The sequence below is a fragment of the Epinephelus lanceolatus genome, chromosome 22, assembly GCF_041903045.1.
Source record: "Epinephelus lanceolatus isolate andai-2023 chromosome 22, ASM4190304v1, whole genome shotgun sequence".
In the NCBI taxonomy this organism is placed as follows: domain Eukaryota; kingdom Metazoa; phylum Chordata; class Actinopteri; order Perciformes; family Serranidae; genus Epinephelus; species Epinephelus lanceolatus.
The window spans coordinates 39095909-39116235 of NC_135755.1; the positions used below are offsets into that span (position 1 = coordinate 39095909).

Here is a 20327-nt window from a genome sequence, read left to right on the forward strand (position 1 = left end):
GCAACAACAACAGACAATGAAAAGATTGTTCAAAACGGAGTGGAAAGAAGTCGAACTTTCATCCCACCCCTTCATAAGAAAGAAACTGATCATTTGCAGACACTTAATAGCACCATTAATTAGTGCCAATGTTTTGTTTTGTTGGAGGAAATGCCCCCTGTTAAAGATAATGGGCCTAATTGACAGCTTTGCTGCTGGAAATGTGGAAAGTAGCCTATCATGTCTACACTTCATGGTGTTTGAGGGATTTTCCTTTTTGTTTTTTAAAGAGGGAGACTAGGTATATTTCTGCGCAGCTGTTAATTTCTAACACAGCTCAATATCAGGATGATTTTATTCAGACTATCAGTTTGGTGTTGATATGATTTAATTGTGGCATCAGCTTTAAGCTTTATTGTAGCATATATAACGTTATGACAAAGAAGACGAATTTATCAGACGCAATGATGTTAGACGATAATTGTAATACACGCAATTCATTTGCGCAGCATTGATTTCATGGGATTCAAGGGTGTGATCAGTGTCAGATGTACAGGTACAGGTACTGTAGCTACTTGAACCAGTGATGAGTAATTTAACCTACACATCATTTTATTTGCTACCTTGTTTTGTCTTGATTTTTCCCTCTCTCCTCCTCTATTTCTTCTTTCCTGACCTGTTTCTTTTTCTTCTCTATCATGTGATTTCATTGATGTTTTGACAGGGGAATTTCTTTGATAAGCTTTTAGTGGCTTCTAACCTCTCCGGCACTTTTCTTTTTTTTAATCTTGTAAATCTTATTTTTAACATTATGTGCAAATAAACTAATCTAAACTAAAACTAAACATTATTCATCCCATTATGCGTTGCCACGCATGTTTCCTCCTCCTGCAGCTGCCACGGTGTTGGCCTTTTCTCTAATGTTGCTTTCCTCCTCCTCATATTTTAGTAGAATTAATCTCTGATCCTCACGAGAAATACTTTTTTTTCCCCTCACATACGGTGATCTGTGAGGACGCTCAGTGACACTGCGCTTCTCTCATGATTGTGATTGGTCCGCTGCGTGCGCGTTCACGGCTTTTGATAAAGCAACCCTGGGTTGATTTACCGAGTTGATATCCAGCGTCGTGATACCGATTATCCTGATTGCCATTGTTAGGGTTAGTCAACCCAGGATAGGTCTGGGTAACCCAGGAAAGGTTGATCTTGTGTCGTGATACAGGCCCCAGGTGTACGGGGGTTGCCGTGTGTTTGTATATCCGTTATTGTTCAATAAACATGCATTTTATCTCGGGATGTCTTGAAATTTTCCTCACCCCTTCTTCGTCCTGCAGTGAATGAGTGCACCGGCTTTCTACTGCGCCACAGCGCCACTTTAGCGGTTGGGAGGTGTATTGCACATTGGTAGTAAGTGTGAAATCTGTGACTATGCGGTTAGTACATTACATGTTTGATTTGAACGTTTATGGAGACGTGAATTGGTCGAGACCGGGAACCCCCAAACGAAAAACGGGGTTCGTTCCAAGGCTAGTGCAGTATGTAAACACAAGCCGTGTCTTCACATGTCCGTGCTGGGTCTCGAGACTGCTTCGCGCGTGCTCCCAGAGCGCTGGGCTTTCTGGGAGATGTAGTCAGTGTGGTTGCTTTGGGTCTTCTGTGTTGTGTTTGACATTGTTAAATATGTAAATAATGTGTAGGTAGATTCATGTTATATGTATGGCAACAGTCTTGTTTAGAATGATAGCTGATGGAGAAAATATTAACCAGCTTAAAGACTTATGTTCTATTTATTGTGTGGCAAGTGGAAACAGCTGGCACATGACGCCTGCTTAGGGTGTATAACCATCTTTATCTATGGAAGCCCATTTTCGCCAGTAATGGAAAAAAAGAAATTGCTATTCCTAATCAAAATTGTGAGATAAAAAGTCATTATAACAAATGTAGCCTAGTTTTAAAATTAATTTGTGGCATGTTGTCTTGTAAGGTGTGTGGCATCACGGTGGCTGCAGATGGGACAGAGGATGAGATGATTCGCTGTTTCAAGGCAGGACAACTAGTACACTGTGGTGTAGTCAATAGTAAATATTGGTGATTTACAAAAACACCAAAAACTATTTTTACTGTTAATGTAAACATTGTTACTATAAATAATACAGTACTTTCTTTGTAATACTATATAGAAAATATTCATTTTTACTGTTAGGACAGGTTTACATAAATATTTCTGCTGTTTAAATAAAAAAATACAGTATTTGTATTTTAAAATTTGGCTATGATTTTTTTTAATTTTTTTTTTTTAATTGAAAGCCTCCTTCAAATAGTAGCCTGCCCCTGTTTGTAGCCTGGTCCCAAACTATTATTTTGTTAATAGTAGCCCCGGCTACTATTTGAGGAAATCTGTATGTAGTATGTAACATACAGTCACTGGCCACTTTGTGTACACCTGTGTAATCTAATGCAATCCAGTAAAACAACTATACCATGATTTTTTCCCTGAAGCTTATAAATTTTCGGTTATTGTTGACATCGTCTAGAAAGTGGTGACTCTACTTTGTTTATTATTGAGGTCATAGTGAATGGTGGTGGTGTACTGAGGTGGCCTCCTAATTTTGTCTAATTGAGGAGGACAAAATATTAGGAACACTTTTAAATATATTGCACTCCAGTACACCAACACCACCCACTACGACCTCAGTAATAAAGTAGAATAATCACCTTTCTGACAAAAGCTGAAAAAGTAAAAGCTTTGTAAATGTAGAATGTGTGGCAGAGCTGTTGTATTGGATTGTATTAGATTGCACAAGTGTACGTAATAAAGTGGCCAGTAAGCCCCAGATTTACACCACCAATCCATGCCTGCTCTGGGTCTCCCCACAGCCCCTGGTTGCTCAACAGCCTCAGCCCCTGAGACCATGCTGATCAAAAGTTATTAAAAGCTTTTCTCTATGTCAAGGGGTGTGGCTACTATGACGTTGCCCTCGTCACCAAATATGTTTAGCTTTTTGATGGCTTCAGCAACATCATATTCACATGAAATTGATACACAGGTCAAAAATGGCGAGTTCATACAAAATGCCTCTATAGCGCCCCCTTAAAATTTTAAAAATACCCTTCCCATAGGGGTTTTTTTGGAGTAGGAAGATGAAACGTCACACCACGTCAGCGTTAACTTACTCTGAGTTTACACATAACCGCTTCAGTGATGCGCGATGCTGCCCCCCCTCGGTGACGTGGGAGAGCGAGGGCCCGGTCACAGCTGCTTGCAGCTTTAATTTTAAAGTTATTATTGTTCATTCCTGTGCAACATCGCTATTGAAAACAACTCTCTTTGCACTGCGTCATTTGAATGAACCTCCCATCTGTTTTTCTTTTTTCCTTCTACCCCCAACTGTGCACCGTGCGCTTTGTGCTGAGCACCAAAATACCACACAAGATTAGTTGTAAGGTCAGGAAAATACTAAACTGTTGGAATATTGCCTGCACTGGTTGTTGCACTGCCACAGAAATAGAGACCTTAATTTTGCTTTATCAAACAAACAGTATACATTGTGTAAACATAACACCAGCATTGTTGGTCAGTGTATTTTTTAACTAAACAGAAAGCTACGCTAGCCATTTCCTGCTTTCAGTCTTCACGCAAGCAAGGCCAACCAAACTTGGCATCAGGTCTGTACTTACTGAGCAGACATGAGAGTGGTATCAATCTCATCTGACTCTCAGAGAGAAGATAAAAAACATATTTCCAAAATTGTTGAACTATTATTATGTTGAAACCACCTTTAATGTTATTATCATCATAGAGCAATCTATCAATAATACAGTAAAACAATAATTGCTTTGTCAAACATAATTTTGATCTCACTTAATAGCTTAATTATTTGAGGATATCCTGATCCTATTTTGCAACCATTTACATGGTAATGCTCAAACAGTAAAGGTTTATCTACAGCAGTTTACCCCAGATACTAATAAATCAGTTTTATGTTTATCATAATACAGAAAACTTTTGCTGCCTTTTTCTTGAATTAGAAATTTGAATTGGATTCAAATCATAAGTGCCGGAGTTTATGAAGCATCCATTTTTATGGATGAATCCCTTGATAGTTTTGTTCCACTGGCAGAGAAAGTACCCACAGCAGGCAGAGGTTTATGGCTTTTCCCACTACATGTAGTATTTTACTGCTTGAGAGCCATCTCTTCCAATGCTTCCTCTCCCCATTCTCACCTTCATCTTATCTACCTACCTACCTACCTACTGGAGAGACTGACCTGTGCAGCATAGGACTTCTGAAGTGAGACTTTACAGGGCTTAACCCATGAAAGACTCTTGGCTCTGATGGTATACCATCATGGCTGCTGAAAGGACATTGTTATAAGAGTGGCGTGGGTCCTTTAAGAGACAGAGCAGTGCGTATGTGTGTGGATGGTCGAGCGAGAGAGTGAGCGGGTAAGACGAATGACGGTGAAAGCAGCAGAGCTAAACGGAAAAAGGTGCAGGAGCATGCTTAGCTAAAAAGGGGTCAAGTTTATAGTAAATGTGCGGTGTAAGTCACAGTTTCTGTTAATAAAGACAGCCGCTTCTCAGGACTGAGTGGAGCTCCCGTGTGTTGCTTTTCCAGTTTTTCAAATATGATAGTATTGTCATAATTTTATTTCTGGCATTATAGTGTTATTTTGTTAGGTGGGAAATGTGTATGTATCCCTAATGAGATCAATCACACATATTATCCCTGCACAATCTCATCTGTAGCATTTCATTTACTCACTGTCATTTTGTGTTTAGAGACTGTTTCTCCAACCTCTTTGTGTTTCCACCATTTTCTCATCTGCTTACGAAACTCTAAAGCCTCTTAAAAGTCCTCCTTCCTGATCCTAACAGTTTTTCACCTTAGGAGCTCTTTTAAGGGCTAAGATGCTTTGTGAATAACTTTTATCTTTACAAGGACCTAGTCTTAACTTTAAGGGGAAATTCTAAGAAAATGTCACAATTCTGAGAATTTTCTTAGAATTTCGTCACTAGGAGCAACTCTTAGCACTAGGAGGCTTTGTGAATACAGCCCCAGGAGAATGGCTTTGATTCCCATGTGCATAATCACCAAGTTCATGTCCAGCCATTAAAGCTGCAATATCTGACTTTGCCACCAGCTGCTACTGTTGCAACTCCATATGCAAACCTCTTGCACATCAGGGCAGTTGCATTTAGAGCACTCCTATCAGCCCCCATGCTCTACCTGCCCAGGGCTGCACACCCCCTCCTGTAACCTACTGACAGACACTTACTATGGACATTTACCAGACCAAGCATATGATCAGAGAGTGCAGTTGAGGAGCCCTTCCACAAAATATGAGTGGCCAAAATCATGTTTACAACAGCTTCACAGTGCAGGTTACCTGCAGAAAGAGGGTGAGGCTCTTCATGTTTTAAGGGATGACGTATACGGTAAAGTGTCAGTAGCTTTCAGCGACGAGACTGAGACTGAGCAAGGTGCCATAGGTGTCGAAGTTTTCACTAATGCTGTGGGCGATGCGGAAATTGTACAGAAACTGATAAAACAGCAGCCCCGCACACTAGCCCAAGCCTGTGACATCGCCTGCCGCCATGAAACTACCAAGCAGGCCGCATTATATGTGACCAGCCTCATGCACACAGGGGCATCCAGCAAGGGTGAATGGAGGCTCCGAGCAGCTGTAATCCGAAGGGGAGCCGAGGGAGCCGAGGTGGAGGAAACAGAGACTGGAACCCAGTAGCCAGCTGGGAGCCTCCGCTTCAGCCTCATGACCCAAACCACACACCATGTTAATGGAAGGGGTGTAAAGCGTCTACATCGCTACAATGCCATTCACCTAGACGTCTTCCTCTCTCTTCAACCATCGATTGTGGGGACTCTGTTTGGTGTACAGATCAGCAACCCGTTAGTGAGCGTGCATTTCTTGGTTGTCGATATAGCTGGCGATGAGGCTCTCCTGGGCCACCCATTCCTTACGGAAGCCCATGCACGCCTTGATTTGAAAGCCATTGAATGGTGCTGTTTGGAGAAGAAGAGCCGTATTCCCAACCACAGAGCAAACCTAACTGTGCATTCACACCAAAAGCATCATGAGTGTCATAAGCGGCTGGCAGCCATTCATTTTCAATGTGCGCTTGCTACGAAGGGTGTCAGGGGCATCGGCTGCAGCGAGCGGCGAGATGCCAGCGACCAGAGCGTCAAGTAGAAGTTGAGAGAAGCTGAACTTTATGCAAATGAGCAGCGCCGCTGCCGAAGCAGCAGCCAATTGCAGACCGGGATTCAGGTACGGAGGTCTGGGCTCTCCCGGAGCTGTACGAGCCGGTGAAATTCACCGTGGAGTTGCCGGGTTTGCAGGACTCTGTGGACCCAGACGGCCCGATGGCTCCGGGCCCTGTGTTTCCTCAGCAAATATGCCGATGCAGTACAAAGGAGGCTTCCGAAAGTGCGATTAATGAGCTCCCGCTTATTTACCACCAATTACATTTCTCAGTGGTCCTACGTGCCAACAGGAGAGTAAAATCATAATTATAAAAGACTCATAAAGGCTATATTGACTGTGTTTATTGGTGTTATTTTAATTGTGCAATGAAAGTCATGGATAATACAAAGTGAAGACATAAATGATATATTTGTTCATCCTTGTAAAGTGAACAGCCGTGTCAGCCTTGATGGACACATCTGCAGCAGCCGGCCCCGCCCCTTTGGCCGCTGCAAGTGCCTGCTGGAGCTGCTGCCAGGCAGCACGATGCCAGCGACCTGAGCGACCGCTGCCGCTCATGACGCTTTTGGTGTGAATGCACAGTAAGGCACATGCAGTGAGAGTGACCTGGACTGTGGTACTGGAGGCTGGAGAGGAGTATGTGGTGAGAGGCAACATCCACATCAGAGAACCAGTTAAAGGGGAATGTTGTATAATCCACTTTCTTTAGTGTTAAAACTAATAATGAGGAAACAGGAGACCAGGTGGAACTTGCAGACAGGCGTGTATTCAGTTCTTTTAACACCAGAGCGGGGCAGTGTACCAGTTCTTACACGTTGCACTGGAGGGTGTAACGGTAACTCTAAAGGGACAAACTTATGCTGTAAATACATAACATATCCCTCCCCCTTTACTTTGGAAGTTGCCTTAACAAAAGTAACAAAAATAAAACATGTCACGATTGTCTACTTCAAATACTTTTTTTTTGTTTTTAGAACTTCACAGTCCAAGCCCACTGGATTTAGTATTTCTATGATTAAATCCTCAGTGTGTAAAAAATGGTGAGTAACAGTGACGTCAGCGGTCAAATTCTAGATTGCAGCGCTCACTCGTGCTCACTCACTCACCCCTCCCGTCGGTGTGACGGTGGCCTCGTAGGACAAAAAGCCTTGCAGACAGCAGAGATGGCATTATCCACAAGTTTTTCGAGTTTTTCAGGAGTATCTAGCGACGAGGGGAATATTTATTTAGGAATCTAAACCATGTTATGATATGTTATAGCTTACCACTGAGATATAGGTTATCTGTGAGATATATGTTAGGAGTGTTTTATTTCTAATTGTTTTGGTAACACGAGCAAACATTAGCACAGTAATGCTAAAATAACACGTTTTTTGTGATAGTCACGGCACAGTGCGGCAAATATAGGTTGGTACGATTATAATATATGCGTTTCCAGAGTGTTCTTCCACAGGACACAGGGAGAGGAGGAAGAGGAAGAGGGAGAGGAAGAGGAGGAAGACCAGGGAGAGGAAGGGGGCGAGGGGGTAGAGGCGGTGCAGGAACGGCCAGGCGAGGAAGTAACGTTAGTGTCTTGACTACCCAGAGGGAAGAGGAGGAGGAGAGGGTGGCAGCCTTCGCAGCAGCGTGAGAGGAATGAACAGATTAGGCTGTAGGCTTGGCTAACCATTTAGTTGTAGCTCTGGGATAACGTTAGCCAAGGCTAGGATAACGTTAGCACGTAAACGTAGCCGTTACTTGAACTTAGACGAGAGGGAAAAGTAGTAGCAAACATGAATGAAAACAAAATGATTTTAAAATATCAGATTGAATTACCTGTCTCGCAGAAAGCATGCAACCTCCGCATCCCCTCCATCCTCGCTTATCTGATCTTTTTCTTTTATTTGGTGGCGTGGTTTCCCTCTTACGGGGCAAAACATATGTGTGGTCCTCCATTTAAAGTGTGACAGAATCATAAAAATATAAAGCGCCTCGGATTGATCTTCACCTTAACCGTCTCCAGTGACGGCAAGTTCTAGGTAAACGCGAAAGGCAAAGCGCGTATATCCCTTTCGGCCACTGTTTTAAAATATGGCGACGCAAGAGGGCAGCCTCCAGCAGACCGCTCCCTGCCTGTGTATATATCGAGAAATCATTCTAAGCCTTTGAGAAAGCTTCCATTTGTATGTGAATTGCATTACACTTTAGTAAATATATATTTATGAAAGCAATAGTTGATATTTGTTAATAAACAACCACGTAAATTACACATTGTAACTTTAACTCTTACCAACATATCTTGTTTCAGAACTTTTGCCGAAACTAGGGAAAGAGGGAGGACCACCTCATCCCAGACCAAGCCCTGGGGATTATTCTGCCCCACTTAATGGGTTAGTCTCTAGACTAAAATGACAATCTAACGGGAGGTCATCTGTGTCTTCTAGGGTAAGTGTGAGTTTGGGGTAAATCATTCACAGTCATCCTCTTTTGGTGAGGACTGCATGAGTCTGGGTGTAGCAATGCCTGGGGTAGGCACCTGAGCAGATCTGGGTGTGCCTGGGACGGTGTCCATTCCAGCAGGTTGGCTTAGAGTGTCTTCTGAGGATGGATGTTGTTCCAGATAGGCCTCTGGCTCTGGAACAAGGAATGTAGGCTGAGGCGAGTCATTGCAGGTACCCGAACTGTGGAACAGTTGATTGACATGTCTTCTCCAGATGAGATGATTTCACAGGGGTTATTTACTGAGGATAGAGGGCTCATGCACACGCAGTCGATGGCAGTAAGGAGTTTGGTGTCTCTGTTCGAGTTTTTTATGTTTGTTTTTCAGTATTCTAAATGTTTTTATATGTAAATCCAGTGAGTGTCCTGTGGATGTGAGTACTCAACTAACGCCGATCTGACATGGATTTCTTTTACCTTGCCCTGTTGTGGGTTCTATTGTACTTTCTGCTTGTGAGTGATGTCAGTGGAGCTGTCATCCCAGAAAGGACACGTCATGTCTACTCTCGTGACATGTTGCTACAAATGAACTGTGCAATCATGGATGTCGTACTACGACTGCCAGCGTTTATTCGGAAGGACCATGGTTTTTCTACAAACGGTACGAGGAAAAAAAGGAAGCGGGGGAAAAGAGTAGGTGTTAGACTGTGCCTAAAGAAGCAGCAGCTCAGCAGGATTCCTCTGCCCTCAGTGGTCATGGCAAATGTCCAGTCCCTTAGGAACAAAGGGGACGAGCTCCAGGGGAATGTCCGCTTCCAAAAGGATTTTAAGGACTGAAACATGGCTCAGTGAGCTAGACCACGACTCCGATCTCTTCCTTGCCAGCTTTGGGACCCATTCCGACTCGACCGCAACGCCGAAGTGACAGGGAAAACACAAGGAGGCGGGGTATGTGTATACGTGAAGCTGCAATACTGCAGCTCTGTCACTATCAGAGAGCAAATCTGTGCACCAGATGTCGAACTTCTGTCTGTGTCGCTGTGCCCGTTCTACCTGCCCCATGAGTTCCCTCAGATTTTTATAGCAACTGCATATATTCACCCTTAGGCAAATGCCGCTTCTGCCTCCCGCACCATATATGATGTCATACAGAAACTGCAGACTATGGGCTCTAGTTTCGCAGGCCGGGCGCGGCGGAGGCGCAGCGCACCTGTGCTTCGCCAACTGGGTGTGGCCAGGCGGATTTTGTAAGTTTGGCACACCGTGCGCCCTGGCGCAGCTACTCCTCTATCCCACCTCCGTCCCTCCTACCGGCGCAAGTCGGAAAGAGGGAGGAGAGAAGGCATGGAGTGGGTTTTACACAGCCCATTCACATCACACCAATCAAATGAGCCCCTCTCCTCGCCCTTAAATGCGCCGCGTGAAGGCGTAATGAGAGTTTACTCAATTCGCCATGGCAGAAGAGAGCAGCTGTCAGACGGCTTAACTTCTCCCACGAAGAAACTGATGTTTTGGTCCGGGAGGTCTGCTCGCAGTGTCCAAATATACGGAACTGCGAGCAGACCTCCACGGGCTGATGATACAAAGATATCACCTGGGAGGAGGTCACCACAATTGTAAATCAATGTTGCGTTTCTCTCGTGCGCGCGCGCTCTCTCTTTCTCTCTCGCAGTCTCACTTGGTTTCTTTTCTTTTGACTTTTCTAAGATGACAGATGCTGAATATATACTCCCTATCTGATGCTGTGGCTGTTTGTAGTTGGCTGAGAGGCATGTGAACTCATTAGTTTGCAACTGTGTTAATCAAATCAGGTTGGGTTTCCATTACGCGTGCCAAACGTGCCAATCCCCTTTGATCTGACATCAGATGTGACGGGACAGTCGATACAGTGATACATTTATGTGCTGATTGCAGATAGTTACATTGAATAGTGTTTTTTTGGGTATTTATTGCATCGTTAATGTGCCTGATATTCTGGAAACCTGCCTGTGAGGTTTTGGTGACGTGTGCGCACTGTCCGCCAGTCAGCCAAACTTCGGCTTGCACCAGCTGCACTCCCCCTAGTAGACGTGGTTTCAGTTGGCGAGCTTTTAGCGCACCTTCAGCGAAGCCTTTTGGCACGAAACTGTCACTGCGCCAAGCTGGATCTGTCGACACCTCCCCCTGCTGCGCCGCCACACCCATCTCAGCGCACCTCGGTCTGCCAAACTACCAAACTGAGCGCGCCTTGGGTTGCGCTGCTCGAAACTAGCTCTGCGCGGGGTTCACCACCCTGCGCCACCCTGCGCCACCCTGCGCTGTGCCGGGAAACTAGAGCCCTATATCACCGGAGGCTCTGAATTTTATCTTGGGTGATTTTAATCATGTTTCCCTGGAAAAGACCCTAACAAACTTCTACCAGTATGTCTCCTGTCCAACCACATGGGGCAAGACTCAAGACTTGTGTTATGGGTCCATCAATGACGCTTTTAAATCACTTCCTCTTCCCCCCTGTGGGCTCTGCAGACCACAACTGCGTGCATCTTCTCCCCACTTAAAAGACTGATTTAAAGAGGGAGAAAGTCCAAACTAAGGATGTGAAAGTCTGGACAAATGACGCTGTGCACTCTCTGCAGGGATGCTTTGACTGTACAGACTGGGAAATGTTTGAGGAATCATGTGAGGACTTGGATGAACTAACTGATGTTGTTTGTTCATATTCAGCTTTCTGTAGAGATGTGCTTATGCCCAGAGTTAAAATATACCCCAACAACAAGCCATGGGTCAACAAATCTGTTAAGTCTTTTATGAAGAAAAAGAAATTAGCATTTCAACAAAGAGGAGCATCAGACCTACATACAGCCACCAAAGAGCTTAAAGTAGAGATTTTAAAGGCAAAACAGAGCTATAAAGCCACACTTGAGAACAAAATGGCTTCTAACAGCCTTGGCCAACCTGATCTCACAGAAATACGTGAAATGACCACGACCTCTGAACACTGCATTCCGTGGTGGCAGTACGTAATGGGTTGAAATTACGTGCTGCCACCACGAAAACAATGCCAATGCAAAGTCAATTAGGATCCTCTCCTGTGGTGGACACACGGATTCCCTGATTCAATTACGTCACGTCAACCTCGTTTTCCTCAATGATATCTTTAACATTCCTGTATACTCCTCTGTTATAATTTCCCACCAATAATAATAATAATAATAATAATAATAATAATAATAATAATGATAATAATAACAAACAGGACACAGAGGGTCAGAGTTAATGGGTTTTTATCTGACAAAGTGTGCTCCTCCACTGGCTCACTACAAGGGTGCGTGCTCTCACCCTTGTTATTCATTCTTTACACCAATATTTGTGCACTTTAAAGATCAATTCATTTTAAAGTACTACTGCAGTGCTTGTAGTAAGCATATATTTTGGTAAGGAGGAGTCAGTTGAAAGATGATAGGCTACATGTGTCTGTGATTGATATGGAGTGGATACAGATAGAGGTGTATATGTTTAATCAATTGTTGTTTATGAAGTTGTTGTAATGTCTTGCAGGGCTGAAAGAATTCAGGCATGGTGCCTGAATTCAGGCTTGAGCCAGACCATATATGACAAGAAAAAAAGGAATTGTGTTTGATGACTTTGAAAATATTTGATCATTTCAGGCACTGACAGTGTTGTTGCTTTCAGCCCTGGTCTTGTGTTTGGCTTTTAGCAATGACACTGTAGGGAGCTGAACCCCATTTCACTAATGTGAACGTACCACTACGAGTATCTTTTTGCTCTGTCATTGGGAAAAGTGTAAACACAAATGAAACATCGTAGTCCAGAGGGATTTCAGAAAAAAGGCCTTCTGTAAGAAATGAGGAGCATTTGGGGGTAAAAGTCGGTAACCAGTCAGTTTTACATAATTCAAGGGTGCTGAATCCAAAAAAGTGGTTACCAAGCAAAATTTTGAGTTTTTTACCTTCTAATTTACATATCAGAATGGCCGCCAAATTGCCAATTTTGAGCCCTTCTTAAACAATTTCTTCAATAACTCTGTAACCAGGTAAGCAAAATTGACAAATTAAGTGTCTGTATCTATGATCTGAGGGTCATGCGATGTGATTAAGTCATTTTTAAATTAATCAGTAGTAAGCCTACTCTTAAATATGCTAATTAGCGGCCAATATTTCAGATAACTGTTTAGTAGGATATCTCGGGGCTCCTCGCACACCTCCCTGTATTTATGGCATCTTAATGACATAAAAATACAGATTTTAAGGATACTAGATAAAAAATATTTTGCAAAGGATGCATCTGGTCCCTGGTGACCCAAAATACATTGAAGTCTATGGAGCGCCATTCTATAGACTACCATGGGGACTTCTGCCTCCAATAACTCACTCTCAGAACTAGTCAGTTACAGCCACAGGATTGTTACTGGCACAGGTCTGGTCCCCCTAACCATGGAGATATAAGAACCACGATGGAGTGTGGTTCCTGGGCCACGTTATCAGAGGCAGAAGTCCCCTAATGACATCATCAAATGCATTACTCACTGGCCCTTGGACACTGAAAAACCCACAGGGGCACTTTAATGAAGAGAAAAATGTCTGGGGTGCAGGGAGCAGGTGTAGAGGCAAAGGAACCACAGGAGGCAGTACGATAACAGGATCCCGAGGTAGAGGGAGAAACAGGGTGAGGTAGAGCACAAGCAAAACCCAGGGTGAGCACAAGTCACAGTCATAGGCTCGTCACTAGAAAATATGTGAGTAAGGTATGTTACCATGTAGATAATCAAAACAATCTGGCGATGAAGGAAATAATGTTCAGGAAACAGGAGGTAGGCAGTGGCAGGCAGGCGTAGAGACAAGGAAGCCATAGGGCTCAAAAGGGTAACGTAGCGGAAGTGGAAAAACCGCGATGCATTGTGGGCTTTGCGGGCAATTGGAAAGTTGTTTACGTTTCGCGACGCTACGCTTGTGTTCTGTTGTTGTTTTAGCATTTTAAAAATAACTGTATCATTTGAAAATGGTGCAGACTTGCTGTGTCATTAACTACCACAATCGTTCTCACGATCGCTACGGGAAGAAGATCGATGGGCTGAGATTTTTCTCGTTTCCAACTTGGAAACAAAGCCAGGGACCCCGGATCTGTGAGCTAACAAAGAGGCTCAGAATGGCTTGGATAGCGGCAGTGAGGCGACCGAACCTGACTTTTAACAGTATCACCCGACACATGTTGGTGTGTTCACTGCATTTTCACACCGGTAAGTTGGAATCAAAGCATGTGTTATGTTGTTTCATATGCAGCATTTAGTAGGCTGCTAGTGTTAGCCAAGCTAGCAGAGAGTAGCCTTTGTACCAAGACATTTCTGAAATAACCCCACTTTTCTGGAGGCAACTACGGGTCTTTATAGATTTACGTCTCCATAAACGTTCACATCAGGTGAGGTGAGTACATTACCTGTTTGATTTGAATGTTTATGGAGACGTAAATCTATACAGACCGTAGTTGCTACCGAAAAAAGGGAGTTGTTTCCAGCAGCTCTCCCCCACACATAGGAGATTAAGTTCAATCACAATTGACCTATTTTTTTGTCTTTAAAATTAGCTACTGAGGATTAGAAATGTAGTCCAAACTCCTGCATTGCAAGAAAATTAATAAATGACATGTCATGTGTGTGTGTGTTTTTCAGGGAGGCCAGCCTACGAAATGAATGAATCCCATCCAGACTGGGCACCTTCTTTACAACTTGGACACACAGAGGTGAAAGCTGCAGATACTGACCCACACCAGATGTGGATGAAGATGCAGTAGCTCCACAGGGGTCAGAGCAACATGGAGCAACACCACCAGTTGAGGCTACACAGGTGTCGGATGAAGCTCCACCACAGAAGGAGCAATGTGTCGATTGTGAACGTATGGCTGGGGAAATGAAGTCCATGCGTGCAGAGATGAACCGCTTGTTCGAGGAGAACCTGACTTTGAAAAAAGAGCTCTCTGCGATGAAGATGGATGAGGATTTCTTCAGTGGGGATGATGAGAAGGTCAGATGCTACACTGGACTGCCATACTGGACTTTACTACAGGCTTTGCACACAGTCATTATTCCATGCCTTACAAAGGCAGGCAGAAGACTGTCTCCTTTCCAGATGCTCCTCCTTACTCTGATGAGGCTGAGACTGCATCTGCCCCAACAGCACCTTGCATACCTCTTCTGGATAAGTCAGACAACAGTGTCTAAAATGTTTAGTGAGACAATGGGTGTACTGCATTTCCATCTGGCACCTTTGGTATACTGGCCTGCTAGACATTAGGCTCGTTCGAGATGAACTGCGCCTCGCCTGAAAAGTAGATGAGACCAGGCAGCAGCAGCGGGGGGCGGTGACAAAAAGCTGCGGTGAAGTCAGACAGTTTCCCGACAGTTTCCAGCAGCCTTCAGTCTGTACAGGAAGTCACAGACAAATTTACATCCTGTCTGGAATGATGTCAGTTCATTAAAAAAGTGATCAGACCCATATGTCAGTTTGTTTTCAGTCTCCAGTTGTTTTAATTATGATAGATTAATTTATTAAAATGCTTTACAGGTGATCTGTAGTGTATGTTCATGGTTTATCCTGCATTTGATATGAATTCTCCTGTAAATCAGCATCATATCAGTTTGACCTGTCCCCTCAACTACACAGGCTATATAAACTGTGTTTGATCATAAAGGTTCATATTGTCAGAGAAAAAGAAATACAAGACAACAGCTTTCATTAAGGCTCAGTCAGATACAGTCAGAGCTTCACATCTCATGTTATTTTAAGAATCCTCACATCCCACTGACCACAAGTCTCTGTGTTGCTAAATACTTCAATAATTAAACCGTCCAATATTAATATAGTACAGTAGACTCTGTATAGTTTATGATGAATGTATTCAGTCTCTGACAACTAAACTTCATCATCAGTCACACAACATGTTTTCTGTTCACAGAATAAACCTTCAGATCAGACAAATACAATCTTAATCTCTAAAATTCAACAAAAATGAGTAGTTTATCTAAAACGTCATATTGTTGAGTCAACATCTTAACCAATCAGCTGTTAGATCAGATGAGAGCCAGGCGGTGCAGTGGGTGGAGAGCAACTCTAGCGCCTAGCTCTAACAACTGCGGCCACCTCGCTCTCACGGCTTTATCACCGTCCACTTTTGTAATACATCAGAGCAAGTCGGGATGAAGTCGGACACAAAACTAACTGGCATGCATTGTGCGCCGATCGCCGGTGATCGAATCTGCGCAGGCCTGGCTCATCTCGAACGAACCTATTGTCTGCAATTCACAATGCCACAATAGTTCGTAGACACATTTGGCAGTCGGGTTGCAGTTATTCTTGACTGTTTTGAGATTGGCACTGAGAAGCCATCCAATCTGAAAGCACAAGCACAGACCTACTCCCACTACAAGCAGAAACACACTGTTAAGTACCTGATAGGCATCACCCCACAGGGCTCAATCTCATTCATTTCTAAAGGGTGGGGTGGGCATGTAAGCGACAAGCACCTGACCGAGCAGTGTGGCATCCTCAATAACCTGCTACCTGGAGATTTGGTTTTGGCAGACCGTGGATTTAACATTGTGGATGAAGTTGGACTAATGTGTGCTGAGGTGAAAACCCCAGGCTTCACAAGAGGACGTGCTCAAATGGATGCAAAATCTGTGGAGGAGACACGACAGATTGTTCATGTGGAACGAGTTATAGGTTTGGTACGCAACACATATCAGATACTTCAGGGCATCATACCAATGAGCCTGCTGGTTCCACGTGAGGGCGATGAATTTTCCTTCATAGATAAGATTGTGACAGTGTGCTGTGCTTTAATTAATATGTCTCCCAGTATTGTAATGAAACCACAAGGCCACATGTTAACAGATAGTGATGGAGAAACAGAGTGAGGATATGAGGATAATCAATCTGAGTCAATAGTGAAATGGAAAACCCAGACTGTACACTGCAATGTTTGTAAAATGCATATGTGGAGGGGGGAGTGTGAAAACATGTCACAGTTGTTTGCTTGTGGTCTTAAACATGTACTATGGATGTCTGTGACCAATTCCTGATAATAAAATCAAAGGCTTGCAATCTTCCTCTGCTTTTGTGTCAATACTGAGATTTCCACACCCAGATTTATTAATTATTATTTATTATGTATTATTACTTATCATTTCATTTATGTTAGGCACAGCACAGGACAATCTCCTCACCTGTAACTTATTTGTATGTCGACAAACGCCAGGCTTACACCTTTACAAAGTAAGTGGATAAACTATGCCTGATAGTGATAATAAATATTGTAGTTCAGTAGCTCTTTATTAAATTATAATAATTAAGGCCTGTACAGGTGTCTCTCTTTTTACTTAAGCCATTAGAAGTCCTCTGTGAAACCACTATTTCATCATGCAATAATGTCAGACCACTCCTTATTTTAAGTCTTTTTGTTTATTACCAAAATTTCCATGCAGTACCGTCACACAGTTAAATCTCAGTGAAAGTAAAATAAATAAATAAAGATAAACTAAAAATAACATAACAAAGAGTTGTGTGCCAACACTGGGATAACGGTGCACAAAAGGTGCCAAGAACAGTGCAAACACAGATAAATAACAGTGCACATGAGGTAATAACAAAATGTAAAGTGCATACATTAAGGTAAATAAAAAGAGAACAAATGTACAAAAATATGCAAGCACAAATATTAAGCACAACTATACACAAATATTTTTGCTGTGCTGAAGGTTTTGCCATCCTAATGGTCAGAAGAGTCAAGTCAGAGTCCAATCGCAACCTTATGTCTTCTTTTCTCTGCAGCCACTACAGAGCCATGGCTCACTTCTGGCACGACTGAGTCCCACACAAGAAATGTGGAACCAAACAGTGTCACAGTTTTGGTCATCACAGGCCACCCACCTTTTACCTTTGACCTTGTGTCCGCATGTGCACCATCTTTGTTTTATGTTTTTTTTTTTTTGTGGGCCTTTTCTGTACAGACTGCTGTCCCTCTGTTAAAGGCTTCCGCTTAGGCTTCAAAGCAGGTGGCAGCACAGGTGCCTTTTCGGAGCCTTGGGTGAAATGGCAGGCCACAAGCTCTGGGAGTGAGACTTTATAAAAAAATTCTGTGCCCTCTCCAGTAGTGATGTCCAGTAATCCACATCTGGTGTGATGCGCACCACCTTGCAGTCCACCAGCATCCACACAGCAAAGTCACAAAACTTTGCACCTGTGACAAAGATTTGAGTCTGTATTTGACTGTAGCATGTGTGTGTCCGCTTCAAGGCAAAATGCCCGTCACTGAAGTGGAGACAAAAGTTTGTGTCCTCACAAGCCTGCAGTACAGTGTTGTTGCGATGCTTCGATGGGCATTTCACTTCCAGGCACCCTTTTCCACAACAGGAACAATGAGTGAGCACATCCGGGGATGCCTCAACCTCTGGAAATGAGGGATTAATTACAAATCCACATTGCTTCAGTGTGAGGTTGTTGTGATTTGGTGCTGTCATTGTGAAGAACTTTTGCCTTGCTTCTTCCTCGTGTGTTATCCCCCACTGCAAATCTTCTGGAAGCCTCTCAAGTTTTGTTGTATGTGGGTAGCACACAGCATTCACAGTGGAGAGGGCTGGCTTGGAAGCGCTAGTGGACACGACAGCATGGATTTTAGAGGCAGTGATTCTTCCTGCTCGCAGTGAATACCAGCTGTGTGACTTCTGTTGCTGTCTTGTCTTTTTTTCCAGTGCTGCTACCTGGGTCTCAGATACTGCTACCGCATGCCTGTGTCCCTCACAGTATTGGTGTAGGACAGAGAGCTCACAACTGTCCTTACCATGGTCCCGAAGGTGCTGTAGTGACTTTGGCACTATGGATGGCTCAACCGGGTCGGCATAGTGCTGATAGAACTGTTCAGATCCAATACTGTACGCTGACCAGCAAGCATGCATAGCCTCATACAAGACAGACATGTCTGTGTGTGTGGGGTCGTCCGCCTTAAGACATGTGCTGCTAGCACGCGTCCGCAGCCCTGGCACCCCACCCTGTCCAGTAATGAGCTTGTCCAAGTCAGTCTTTCTTGCAGCAGCAGTGGAGTAGTCAATAGCGTGTACAGGTGCCAGTTCGACCTTCCTCAAACCTCGAGTCAACATCCAGTATGCTGCCTCATCAGTGCACGTCTGTGAACCCTGTATCCTCACAGCTGCCTCAATCTTGAACAGCAGAGCTGCCACATGTGAGCAGGATTCAGCCACACCAGCCATGCATGTGCAATGAGCAGACTCCACCTTGCCACTTGCATGAAGATCAATCCAGGGCTTGAGTGGAGCCTCCCTGAGCCACTGGGAGTGCAAAACCTGGGCATAAATAGATTTGCAATTAGCACAGAATCAAAAATGGACAACACATAACAGCAATTTGTTCACCAAAATAACAGTGCTGCTGTTAAATTTACCTTATGTAAAACACCTCTGTAATGTTAAAGTTGCTTACAGTGTTAATTTAGGGATATTGCTAGTGCAAAACAGATCAGCATGGCTATATAATGTGATATATTTTGATAGCAAAAACTGAAATAGAACTAGGGACAAATCTAACACAGCTGTGCAGTCAGGACTTTTAATCCCGTTTTTAAAAAAAAAAAAAAAAAAAAAGTACACATCTTGATGTCACTAAAAACATTGTTTCTCAGTTGTCTCCACAGGAGTAAACTTGTCCTAAATTGTGGTTAAGAAGTGAAAGTTAAAAATAAAGATAAACTCCATGTTGTGCCCACCCATGTATGACAATGGAGAGTTAGAGATTTATGGTGTGAAAATGCCCTAATTCTGAAATAAATAACCGAGAAGCCCATACATATTTACCACATAAATGCAGAGTGGATTTCAGGCTTCAAAATATTTTTTGTTTGAAATAAATTGGTCCAGCAGACACCAAGATATGTTAGTCAAAACCTGAGCAAGCAAACAGGCAGCACCACACGGAGGTGGGACACAGCGAGGCTTGTAAAGTTTACATACCTCTGAAATGACGACAGTCTTCTCTTTAAGGCGTAAAATTTGGAGGTCCTGCACCCACCCAAAGTTTGCTTGCCCATGAGCCCTTAAAGATTTGGCATTTCTAAATTCGTCGCTGGTATAATAACTTATACCGTTGACGAGCTAGAGAACAAGCTCAGCTTCAGTCAACGGCAGCAGGGCTTTTAAATCCCGAGTCCAGTCTCCGTGCTCATACGGATCCACTCCACCTATTTTCTTGATTTTGTCAAGGTACCGAGCCTTTGGAGCAGGGTCCAGCTTGTCTCGGTACCATCCGACACACTTTTCCTTTGCCCGGTCCGTTTCAATCTCTCGCTTCACATATCTCTCCCGGTGCAACGCAATGTAAACAAAACAATTTGCCCGTAAAAATGGCGCTGGTTACACACAGTGCATTGCAAAGTCACGCGACCTTTTGAGCCCTATACACTGTAAGCCCGGATAAGTTGAATCTACTTGAAAAATTTGAGGAAACCGGTTACGTTAAAATAATTAAGTAATGTGTAATGAAAACTTGAGTGCATTTAACTAAAAATTTTAAGTTCAATACACTAAGTGCCAAGTAGATTTAACTTAAAATCATTTGTAATATTAACTGCTTTACCCAATTATTCTACTTACTATCCTTAAGTTCAATGCACTAAATTCAAAGTTGATTTAACTTAAAATA

General features: G+C 43.4%; 1 protein-coding gene and 1 pseudogene across 1 annotated transcript in view; both read left to right on the forward strand.

Moving 5' to 3' along the window:
- Positions 1 to 20327, forward strand: part of sorcs2 (sortilin-related VPS10 domain containing receptor 2) — a 1194681-nt gene that overhangs the window by 869313 nt on the left and 305041 nt on the right. The window lies entirely within an intron of this gene.
- On the forward strand, positions 14908 to 16619 carry LOC144459952 (uncharacterized; annotated as a pseudogene).